Source organism: Dermochelys coriacea, chromosome 5 (genome assembly GCF_009764565.3).
Source record: "Dermochelys coriacea isolate rDerCor1 chromosome 5, rDerCor1.pri.v4, whole genome shotgun sequence".
In the NCBI taxonomy this organism is placed as follows: domain Eukaryota; kingdom Metazoa; phylum Chordata; order Testudines; family Dermochelyidae; genus Dermochelys; species Dermochelys coriacea.
The window spans coordinates 28,340,445-28,353,375 of NC_050072.1; the positions used below are offsets into that span (position 1 = coordinate 28,340,445).

The window sequence follows — 12,931 nt, forward strand, 5'->3', positions numbered from 1 at the left end:
AATAGGATACATACCCAGAAATTAACATGTTATTTAAATATTGTAGATATGCATGGTGCCTTATAATACATATAGAAACAGATATTATTTGTATTATCGCAGAATCTAGGAGTCCCAGCCATGGACCCCATTGTGCCAGGCAGTACAAACCCAGAACAAAAAGATGGTCCCTGCTTCAAACAATTTACAATCTAAGTGTAAGATAAGAGACAACAGATAGATACCGTGTGACTCTCTGTGCCTTGGGGGAACACCCTACACCCCCATGTTCATCTTTATAAAATGATTGTGTGGTGTTCAATGAAAAGTTTGTCAAGTTGGGTGTCTTCGGAAGGCTCATGATGCACTGAGCATGGTTGTTATAATGATGTTATAAAAACAATAAGGAGTCTGGTGGCTTAAAAATCTTAAAAACTAACTGATTTATTTGAGCATAAGCTTTCGTGGGTAAAACTCCACTTCTTCAGATGCATGGAGTGAAAATTACAGATGCAGGCATTACATAATGACACATGAAGAGAAGGAAGTTACCTCACAAGTGGAGAACCAGTGTTGACAGGGCCAATTCAATCAGGGTGGATGTAGTCCACTCCCAACAATAGATGAGGAGGTGTCAATTCCAGGAGAGGCAAAACTGCTTTTGTAATGAGCCAGCCACTCCCAATCCCTATTCAAGCCCAAACTAATGGAGTTAAATTTGCAAATGAATTTTAGTTCTGCTGTTTCTCTTTGAAGTCTGTTTCTGCAGTTTTTTTGTTCAAGTATAGCTACTTACAAATCTGTTATAGAATGTCCAGGAAGATTGAAATGTTCTCCCACTGGCTTTTGTGTGTTACCATTCCTGATGTCCGATTTGTGTCCATTTATTCTTTTACGTAGGGACTGTCCAGTTTGGCCAATGTACATGGCAGAGAGGCATTGCTGGCACATGATGGCATATACAACATTAGTAGACATGCAGGTGAATGAGCCTCTGATGGTGTGACTGATGTGGTTGGGTACTCTGATGGTGTCGCTAGAGTAGATATGGGACAGAGCAGGCAACGATTTTGCAACAAGGATTGGCTCATGGGTTAGTGTTTCTGTGGTGTGGTGTGTAGTTGCTGGTGAATACTGGCTTCAGGTTGGGTGGCTGTCTGTAAGTAAGGACTGGCCTGCCTACCAAGGTCTGTGAGAGTGGGGGATCATTTTCCAGGATAGGTTGTAGATTGTTGATAATGTGCTGGAGAGGGTTTTAGTTGTGGGCTGTACGAGATGGCCAGTGGTGTTCTGTTATTTTCCTTGTTGGGCCTGTCCTGTAGTAGGTGATTTCTGGGTACCAGTCTCGCTCTGTCAATCTGTTTCCTCACTTCCCCAGGTGGGTATTATAGTTTTAAGAATGCTTGATAAAGATCTTGTTGTTTGTCTCTGTCTGAGGGATTGGAGCAAATTCGGTTGTATCTTAGGGATTGGCTGTAGACAATGGATCATGTGATGTGTCCTGGATGGAAGCTGGAGTCATGTAGGTAAGTATAGCAGTCAGTAGGTTTCCAGTATTGGGTGGTGTTTATGTGACCATCACTTATTGGCACTCTAGTGTCCAGGAAGTGGATCTCTTGTGTGGACTGGTCCAGGCTGAGGTTGAGGTTGAAATTGTTGAAATCCAGGTGGAATTCTTCAAGGGTCTCTTTCCGTGGGTCCATATGATGAAGATGTCATCAATGTAGTGCAAGTAGAGGAGGGGTGCTAGGGGACGAGAGCTGAGGAAGCATTGTTCTAAGTCAGCCATAAAAATGTTGGCATACTGTGGGGCCATGCAAGTACCCATATCAATGCCGCTGACTTGAAGGTATAAGTCGTCCCCAAATCTGAAATGGTTGTGGGTGAGGACAAAGTCACAAAGCTCAGTCACCAGGTGTGCCATGGCCTCAACAGGGATACTGTTTTTGACAGCTTGTAGTCCATCCTCATATGGAATATTGGTGTAAAGAGCTTCTACATCCATAGTGGCCAGAGTGGTGTTTTCAGGAAGATCACCAATGCATTGTAATTTCCTCAGGAAGTTGGTGATGTCTCGAAGATAGCTAGGAGTGCTAGTAGCATAGGGTCTGAGGAGAGAGTCCAAATAGCCAGATAATCCTATATAAACTATAAGAGTGCTGATGCCTGAGATGATATGTTATATATATATATATATATATAAAATATAATGATGTTATAGTAATTGTTACAGTATTGTTATAGTAATGTTATAGGTTATAATTTCATATATATAGTTATGAGGCTGAAAATGTATCCTCATGGCTTAAAGCAAGCTCAGGCAAAATCTCTCTAAGAACAGAGAGGAAGTTCACACCTCATCAGGGCATGTATGGGACAATACCAGCCCAGCCTCACAGGAACAAAGGACGCTGGCCTAGCCAGCAACAAAAGAATCTGTTAGACTCTCAAGGGAATCAATCCCCCTTCCTTTGGTCAATTTGGAACTGCAATGAGGTAATGCTCACCTGACTCTGAAGGGTGGGGGAGGGGCAGCAAGAGGGAAGAAAGGACATTATAAAAGGGAGAGACATTTGCCATGCTCTCTCTCTCTCTTCCACCTACATCTACAGACACCACACCAAGCGATTGAAGCACGGATCAAACGGGAGAGCCTGGCTGAAGAGCAACCAGCCTGCCTGTGGTGAGAAGCATCTAAGTTTGTTGGGGCACTGAAAGTGTTAAGATCATCTTAGAATGCGTTTTGCTTTTATTTCATTTGACCAAACTTGACTTGTTATGTTTTGACTTATAATCACTTAAAATCGATCTTTGTAGTTAATACATTTGCTTGTTTATTCTACCTGAGGCAGTGCATTTGGTTTGAAGTGTGTCAGAGGCTCCCCTTGGGATAACAAGCCTGACACATATCAATTTCTTTGTTAAATTGACAAACTCATATAAGCTTTCAGTGTCCAGCGAGCATAACTGGACACTGCAGGATGGAGATTCCTAGGGTTGGGTCTGGGACTGGAGATATTGGCTAGTGTCATTCAGGTGCACAATCCAAGGAGTAGCTTACTTGCTAGAGGCTGTGTGTGAACAGCCCAGGAGTAGGGGTTCTCACAGCAAAGCAAGGTAAGGCTGGCTCCCAGAGTCAAGGATTGGGGTGACCTAGCAGATGACCAGTCCAGATACCACCAGAGGGGAATGTCACAGTGGTGCAGTCAGTGGGGTGTACGTACAGCTTATTATTCCAAGTGAAGTTCACACTTTAAGCACTGATATTTGTTATTTGAAGTGAGTCTTAAGTGCAGTGGCTAAGAACAGTCAGGAGGAGGTCAGTTTTGTTATTTTCTGCTTGTTTATTTCGTGTGAGGGAAATAAGCACAAGAAAGCAGAAAAATGACTATCAGTGAGGCAGCTACAAAACTAGAGCTGGCCAGACTGTAAGCTGCAGAGAAGGAAAAGGACTGCGAGTTTCAAATATGGCAGGCAGAAATGAGGCTCAAAGAAGAGGAGGCTGCACACAGAAGGGCTCTGGAAGAAAAAGAAAAAGAGAGAAGAAAAAGTAAGAGAGTGGGAAGAAAGAGAGAGAGTGAGCGAAAACAACAACTGGACCTGCTAGAGCAGCAGAACCAGAACCCCCCGACCCCAACGACTTCCATCACTCCAAAAATCCACAAATGGGAACACTTATGTCCCGCAGTGGAGAGGATGATATTGCTGAATATCTGACTACCTTCGAAAGGCTGTGTGTAATACATGAAATCCCTGATAAGAGAGTTCCTACCCTGATTGTGAAATTTACTGGTAAATCTTGAAATGTATTCAATGGAATGCCTATTGAAGATGCTTTAGGGCATGGCTACCCTTGCAGATGTAGAGTGCTGGGAGTTAAACCAGCCTTTGGAGACCGCAGCAGGGAAAACGCTGCCATGTGTTTACACTGTCAGATTCAAGAGCACTGGCATGGCCACATTAGCAGCTCTTGCAATGCCACAAAGAACAGTGCATTGTGGTAGCTATCACAGCATTCAAGTGGCTGTAACGTGCTTTTCAAAGGGGGGGTGGAGTGTGACAGGAAGTGTGTTGTAGTTATGTGGTGGGAGAGAGAGTGGGTTTTTGGGCGGCTGAGAGCATATCAGCATGCTGTCTTGTAAATTCAGACAGCAGCAGACCCACCCCTCCCCCATACTCACAACAGCAGCAACATTCCACAGTAATGGCTTGCTTTGCCCTGGAGCAGATAAGCATGCCGGCTGTCAGAAACAGAGCTTTGAAAGGGGATAGCCGCATTGCTACAGCCAATTCAAAAACAATGAGAAGAGTGGCCACTGGACTTCAGGGGATTATGGGACGTTTCTGAAAGCCAATCACAGAGCAGTAATGCAACACCTCGTTCACACTGATACCCAGGCATTTCAGCCGGGGCGCAGCAAGCTTTATGCTTCTCATGGAGGTGGATTACCAGGAGCGCTCCAGCTGCAGAGTCAGGGCGCTCTGCATGCCTTGCCAGTGAGAATGCGTTGGGAGTTAGGGCGCCTGCAGCTGCTTTAATGCACTCTAACTTGGAAGTGTTGCCAAGCCCTTAGACTATTGTAAATTTAAAGATACTGTTTTACGAAGTTTTCAGATTACCCCTGAAACATATCGAATTAAATTTAGGAATCTTAAGAGGGATATTGGTATGAGTAATGGGGAATATGTAAACAAAATGAAAGATTTGTTGGGAAAATGGGTGAGGGGCAAAGAGGTGGCAAGTTTTGAGGGAATGTTGGATCTTGTTGCTAAAGAGCATTTCCTAGGCATGTGATGTAAAGCAGTGTCGATTGGACAAAGATGTAAAGTCTGTGGATGAGATGGCTTTTTTAGCTGATGCCTTCAAACAGAATCAGGCGTCTATTGAGGGCAGACCACAGAAAGAGGGGTTTAAAACTGGTGGGAAGCGAGGATCCCATTTTTCCCCTGGGAAGAGAGAAGGGGGTTGGGAGCCTAAACATTCTCTTACTCAAAAACAATCCTCTAACCCTCATCCCAAATCTCCTGTAAAAGCAGAAGAGCGCAAAAGGTGCTATCAATTGCTATGTAATTCCACTGATCACCTGAGGAATAAATGCCCTGTGCTAGGAGGTAGCAGGCAAACAATAGCTCATGTTAGTTCTGCTGTCCCCAATGCAGAAACCCTCCGAAGCAATTGAGACCTATCATATTGGTTCTGTGAGGTTAGCCTCTGTAGAACCAGATATGGAGCATGTTAAGGCTGTCCAAATTAATGGCAGGGAGTACTTGGGGCGGAAGGATAAAGGGACCCAGATCTCTCTGGTTAAGCAGAGTGTGATCCCAAAGGCCAATATGTTGCCTGGCCCAATGGCAGAGATCATGGGGGTGGGTGAAAGCAGATTCCTCGTACCAGTAGCTAAAATCCAGGTGGTTTGGAAAGTGTTTTGACTGTGGGTTTAATGGAACACCTCCTATTCTACCTGCTCCTTGGTAATTATTTTCTCTCTGCAGCTCAGGTTAAAGTATTTGCCTGAGCAGAAGGGAGTTTTATGCTGGGACCCCCGAAGGAAAAGGTAAGGGCTCAGGAACTGCTGAGAGCATGGGAGAGATTCTTCTGCAGCAGGGAGAAACAACATGCTTCCAGGTGGGAGGGTGGTTGAAACCAACTCCTGCACTGCAGCTGGAGGCAACACCACATCAGGAAGGGATGGGGGTGTAATGTTTGCCAGGGAGAGAATTGTGCCGGATGTTAGTTGCCAGCAGGTCGCAGCTGAACCAGAGACAAACCTGGCTCTAGGAAGCGGAGAGAAATGTGTCCCAAAGGAGAGGCCGGAGAAGGGGCAGTGAATCTCAGAAACCACTGAGGTGGGTGAGGATTCCTGTGACTGTGTAACACAGGGAAGCAGCATGTTTCCAGGTATGGGCTGAGGGGGTGGGGCTAAGACTAGCTCCTTTCCAGCAGAAGGCAACATGCCCTCAGACTCAGGGGCAGGAGAGATGCTGTCAGTGATTAAGGAAACTGTCCCAGTTGTTATATGGCAGAGTTTTGCAGTTGAACAAGGGATAGAATCCTTCCCAGGGAGCACAGAGAAATGTGTCTTAGGAGGGGGCCCAGAGGAGGAAACTGGGGAAGGAATAGTGGGGTACAGGAATGTCTCCTCACTAGTCACTTGAAGCAGGATGCCCAGGACACTAGGAGGATGGCTGGATCAGCATCAGTGCACCCAGGCATTCAGCCTGTGACCCAGGTTTTGAGAAGGAACTGTGTAACGGATGTCCTGGAAGGGAGCAGTCACACAGCTGACTTCTCAGGGACAGAGAAAGGGGTGGCAGTGGGTACCCCAATCCAGGTCCCAGTTTTTCTGGATGTTATTTCTGTAAGTTTTAGGAAAGTAACTGTGTCTCTTTAAATCAAGATGCAGTTCCAATGCCTGTGATAACAGAGGAGTTGGGACCAGGAAATTGCCAGGTGATAGTTTGCCAGAATAGAAATGATGCAACGGACAGAGAAGGGGGTGTTTTCCCCCAGGCTGGTGAGACACAGAGCAGTTATAGGACAGCTGCTGGGAAAAGGTGAATCAGATCAAAGGATAAACACACCTCGCCCAGAGAGCACAGATCACACCCCGCTATGGGGCAGGGAAGGACTCAGTGTTGGGAAGGGGAAACACAGGGTAACTCCAAAAGGCGAGATGGATTTTCTGCATCTGTATAATCCTGGGGTTGGGATACCACTCCCCAAAGGGCCAGCCAATGTGCAGGATCCTCCTGAACACTTATCATTTCAGACCCTGAGGCACCAAAATTCCAAAAACATGATTAAATTAAGAGCCAACACAAAGGGAAACACTGGAGGGAAAGAAAAGACAGTGACTGATTACATGAGAGAGAGTCAAAGGATACCATGGGTAATAAAAAAAAAACCTCAAACTACACTATCTAAACAGAAGGTATGGTATCATAAAGATACTTGTAAACACCCATCTGTGATAAAAATTTTGGTATTAATGTTAAGTTTTGGGGATAAGAATTTTGACATGGATGTTAAACCTTATGATAATGCTACTTTTGAATTAATACCTGTAAACAGGTTTAAAGCTTATCACAACAGAGATACCATAAAAAACCTGGTTTGCTGTGTGTGAATGGAGAAACTGAGGCATGCTGCCTCATGACTTTAGTGGCTGGACGCCAAGAGAACTATAACACAAACTGCCTTCAAGCTAATCAGTGACTAACCCTCTTGCAGTAAACTAAGAAGGGAGGTGTGACACTCTATACCTCGGGGGAATACCCTACACCCCCATGTTCATCTTTATAAAATGATTGTATGGTATCCAATGCACAGTTTGTCATGTTGGGTGTCTTTGGAAGGCTCATGATGCACTGAGCATGGTTGTTATAGTGATGTTATAGTAATTGTTTCAGTAATGTTATAGGTTATAATTTCATATATGTAGTTATGATGCTGAAAATGTATCCTCAGGGCTTAAAGCAAGCACAGGCAAAAACTCTACAAGAACAGAGAGGTAGTTCACACTTCATCAGGGCATATATGGGACAATACCAGCCCAGCCTCAGAGGAACAAATGGTGCTGGCCTAGGCAGCAACAAAAGAATCTGTTAGACTCTCGAGGGAGTCACCCCACTTCCTTTGGTCAGTTTGGAACTGCGATGAGATAATGCTCACCTGACTCTGAAGGGATGGTGGGGGGCGCAAAGCCAAGAGGGAAGAAAGGACATGATAAAAGGGAGAGAAATTTGCCATGCTCTCTCTCTCTTCCACCTACATCTACAGACACCACACCAAGCAACTGAAGTGCTGATCAAAGGGGAGAACCTGGCTAAAGAGCAACCGGCGAGCTTGTGGTGAGAACCATCTAAGTCTGTAAGGCACTGAAAGTGTTAAGATCAGTTTAGGATTTGTTTTGCTTTTATTTCATTTGACCAAATCTGACTTGTTACGTTTTGACTTATAATCATTTAAAATCTATCTTTATAGTTAATAAATCTGTTTACTTATTCTACCTGTATCAGTACTTTTGGTTTGAAGTGTGTCAGAGGCTCCCCTTGGGATAACAAGCCTGACACGTATCAATTTCTTTGTTAAACTGACAAACTCATATAAGCTTGCAGTGACCAGTGAGCATAACTGGACACTGCAAGACGGAGGTTCCTAAGGTTGGGTCTGGAACTGGAGATATTGGCTAGTGTCATTTGGATGCACAATCCAAGGAGTAGCTTACTTGCTAGAGGCTGTGTGTGAACAGCCCAGGAGTAGGGGTTCTCACAGTAAAGCAAAGTAAGGCTGGCTCCCAGAGTCAAGGATTGGGATGACCTAGCAGTTCACTGGTTCAGATACCACCAGAGGGGAACATCACATACAACAGTGGGGATAGTACAAGGAAACAATTAGGAAATACTGGTCAGCATGATAAGTTGTAGTATCAGCACACCAACCAACATGAAAAAATTATAATAGGTGATGCTGATAGTGAAGCCCAAAATTAACGCTGCCAATTTTTTTTTCTATTTTAAGACCCGGTTTTCAGTTGTGTACAACTTTTCCAAACTTTAAACATGGGCTGAAATTTCCCATGCTAGGCATCTGCCTTACACTGAATTTTTAGAGGGTTTTAACAACAATGGTTCATCTGTATCTGTGAATAAAATTAGGGAAAATACATTGTTTTGTTCATGATAAGAAAATCTTATAATTGTTTCATTGAGAAGCTCTGCCACTATCTTTCATTGGAGCAGAGACTTCAAATTTGGAAGTGGGGTGGAATTGTGTGTTGCTCTAGTGTTAGGGATGTATTCTTTGCTGTCCCTGTGAAAATCCACCTAAATCTGGCCAAGTTATAAATCTCTGAGAATAATCCCAGTTCACACATGCTAACAGTCTTGATCTGAAGACATCAAGAGATCGAGAATTCACCACTTTCCTTGGTAGTTTGTTCCAATGGTTAATTCCCTCATAGTTAAAAAACTTTGATTAATTTCTAATCTGAATTTGTCTGGCTCCAGCTTCTAGTCATTGGTTCTTGTTATGCTTTTCTCTGCTACATTAGAGAGCTTTTCAGTACCCAACTTTTTCTCCCTGTGCTTTGTTAATATTGTATAGTGCTATTTTTTTAACCAGAATGTCATGCAGTATTAAACCAAACTCCTTACAATAGTCTAAGTATATTACATCTATGGAATTACCTTTGTCAACCAAACTTGTAATCTCATCAATGAATGAATCAGTTTTGTTTGACAAGTCCTATTTTCAGTAGAATCACATTAACTGGCATTATTTATAGCCCTATCCTTTAGTTCTTTATTAATTGAATCCCATATCAGCTTTTTCGTTATTTTACCCTGTGCAACCTTAATCCTCCCCTCTTGTGCAGTCTTTAATTACACAATCACATTTCCTCCTCCCCCCCCCACTTCTCTATTGGCCCTACATGCTCAGCATAGAGACTAAGAGCTATAAAATCTGGTTCTTCATGATTTGTATTAGCACACTGTTGGCACTTAACATATACTAAATAATTATATTCATACTCAAAATGTTTCTTTTTTCTTTTGTCTCTGTAGGCCTCATTATCTCCTGTGTTGCACCTTCTGTAGTCACCCACCCTTGTGCAAACTGAAACCAATCTGGGTGCAAAATACTTCCATTCTAGTGTTGAAATTAATGTGACTATTTGTGAAGGAAAATACCACTCCGTGAAAATAGTGCTGGCAGAATCAGGTCCACAATGATAGCAGATTAAGCCATAATGATGTTTCAATATTGCTTCTTTTCTGCTTTAATTGGATGTTTTGAATTAACCTTAGTTCCATATTTGTCTGTTTCTGCAAGTCTTAATACACAGCATGGAAAGGAGCTATATTAGTGATGGAATTGGAGTCAGCTGAGAACACTCAGGTAAAACAGAAAGAGAAGCAATAATGAAATATCATTGTGGTTGTACATGTAAATCAATACCATTCAAAGACCTGGTGAATCATTATCATTGTGCACTAGCCTCAACCACTGGCACACCAAAAGACTCCTTCCTCTCCATTACAGATCTCTTTGGCTTTCAGACACCTTGCACCAGAACCAGACAGAGGGGTGGAAAGCCGAGCACCGATGGCAGAAAATTAAAGCTGAATCAGACAGAATGAATAACAAATTCCTTGAAGCCTGTGCTGAGGCTGTATGACAGGTCAAGAGAACCTTCCTTTCAGCCTCCATTGAAGCTGCCCAGAGCATAAATTGCTTCAGCAATCCTGAGTGTCTATAACCTGGATCAGAGCTAAGTACCAAGCGCTGTGAAGAATTATCATTAGGAAGCCTCCTCAAACAGCATGGATCCGCTCCACCTGCACCCACCAACCAACAGCCCAGCTGCATTCCCACAGGTCAGTACACTCACTCATCAAGAAGTTCTGGACACATCTAAAGGAGTCCCAACTCTAGACTTGTGAAATTGCACCACCACCACTAGACCCCTCATTTGTGGAGTCCCACAAGGAACAGTTCTCTCTCCAGTTTTTTGCAACATTCAGCCATTAGGTGTACGGGTCATACAACATGGGCTCAGGTGCCAGAACTATGCAGAAGATAAATAGCTCCACCTATCCTTCACCACAGATGACCATACCACTACCAGCAAGATGGCCCAGTGCTTAAATAAGATCAACTCATGGATGAAGAACAGCTGGCTGAAACTGAACCTGAGCAAGACTGAGGTGATGCTGAAGGGCAGAAGATAATACTTTGAAAAGTTTTCCATCACGAAGCCATCACCTTTGATTGAAGATACACACCCACAATTGGTCATTTCAGTCCATACTTTTGGAGTGCTCTTTGATTTCACATTGATGCTGAGCTCTCACATAGCATCATCCATGAGTAATGCTTTCTATCATCTCCAGTTGTCTAGGAGGCTCTGTCCCATCTTGATAGAAGGTGACCTGGCTTCAGTTATTCATGCCTTTGTCACCACTTGGCTAGATTGCAGCAATGTGATATACCTGGAATGAAGCCTTCAGCGCTTAGGGGATTTCCACTGGTACAGAACACTGCAGCACATCTCAGTAACACAAGCTACCGTGAGCACATCAGTCTTCTGTTCTCTACACTGACTTCCCATAGAATTTTTAATCAAATTCTAGGTGTGGTCCTTATCTTGAAGGCGCCCCAATGCCTGGGCCCAGGATATTTAAAAGACAACCTAAAGCCCTGGGATGAAGACCCTGGTTGACAATTACCCCTTCCCCTGGTACAATGGTACTTTCTATTGCAAAGATAGAGCTTGTCTGTGTGAGAGTGAGAATAATCTCGGGGGCTGGTCTGATACTGTAAAATGAACTCTTCTAGGAACTCATCACCTTCTTCTCCTAATGCAGGGTGCACTTCTTTGACCTTGCCTTCTCTAACATAAGTACATAGAAATATGTGTAACAACACAAAACAAAATATCTACCACAACAAGACCCTCCACTGCACACGGATCTCCTCTGGGGAGAGGATGAAAGAAAAAACAACATGTGACAGCTGTGTAGTCACATTACTGAATGCACTACTGGAAGGCACTCAGATACTATGGTGATGAGTGCAATATGAGAACCTATATACATAAGAATGGCCATACCAGGTCAGACCAGTGGTCCATCTAGCGCAGTATCCTGGCTTTTGACAGTAGTCAGTTCCAGATGCTTTAGAGGGAATGAACAGAAAAGGTTAATTTCAAGCAATCCATCCCCTATCATCCATTCCCAGCTTCTGGTACTTGGACGTTTAGGGACACCTGGAGCATGGCCAATAATAGCCAAGTCTTCCCTGAACTCATCTAATTCTTATATTGAATCGAATCACTAGGGCCTAATTCTGTCACATTTACATTGATGGTTCTTTCCTATGCAAGTAGTTGAATTTGCTTCAATGGGACTTCTTATTAAGCATTGTGAGTATGCTTTCAGAATCAGACTCTGAAATAAAAATGAAATTTGGACCAGATACATGAGAGCACTTAAGCTTACGCTTAATTTTAATTTTATTTCTATGCTTAAGTTCCATTGACTTCAATGTGACTTTTGTTTTCCTGAGTCACGGGAGAAATAAAAAGTGATCAGTAAAATAAGAGTAAAGATGATTTTCATTTACATTATGAACCTCTGCTTTTCAGGTATAAATCATGGCTGAAGGTGGTCTCAAAAAGTCATATATGGCCTGCTAGACTATTTTCCATAAACACTGTGGCTATTTTTCACAAAAATTGCATAAAACTCATCGGTTTGAACACTTTTAGTTACAGGACACCTCAAACGTAGATTGTAAATATTTGAAAGATAAGTATGCATCTTTCTAATTCAAAAACAAGTTTGTTTTTAGCGAATGCAGGCCATTAGTCATCGATGTCTGGGGAGCAGTCACTTTCCATTATTTTTTCTTTTCTTTCTATCGTAGAATGTTAGATGCCTGACAGAAAACAGAAGAGAGTTATTCCATAATAAAGAATTCTTTAACATATTGACCACTTCCTAGAAATATAAGTCCTATAGGACCTTTAACTGTGATTGTTCTTTTCTTTCCTGTTTTCTGTCAAGATCCTTAGGGTTCAGTTCTCCACTGCTGAAGATGCAAGGGTGCAGGGTGAGTGCAGGGAGTCAGTTATGGTTCCCAGATCTAGCACTGTCACTCTGACTTATATCACCTGAATAAGTGATGTTATATCCAGTGAAGGTCTCTAATGGATGTAACAGATGTAAGATGTAAGAGAATCTAGCTTTTCATATTGTTTTAACAGAGCCTTTTGGAAGGGTGGTGAAGGGAAGATGAATATAATTTACTTAGCTATTTTAAAAGGTCACCAGCAACTCACATACAACCGAACACCAGTACACATCTCTCCAAATCCTCTGCTTCCTACTGTTCTGGAACAAAACCACCCAACATCATGTAAGCAATCACTACAATTCAAAATGCAGC

At 43.0% G+C, this 12,931-nt stretch overlaps 1 protein-coding gene across 3 annotated transcripts in view; it reads right to left on the reverse strand.

The window, feature by feature from the left end:
• Positions 1–12,931, reverse strand: part of FYB1 (FYN binding protein 1) — a 125,500-nt gene that overhangs the window by 44,030 nt on the left and 68,539 nt on the right. The window lies entirely within an intron of this gene.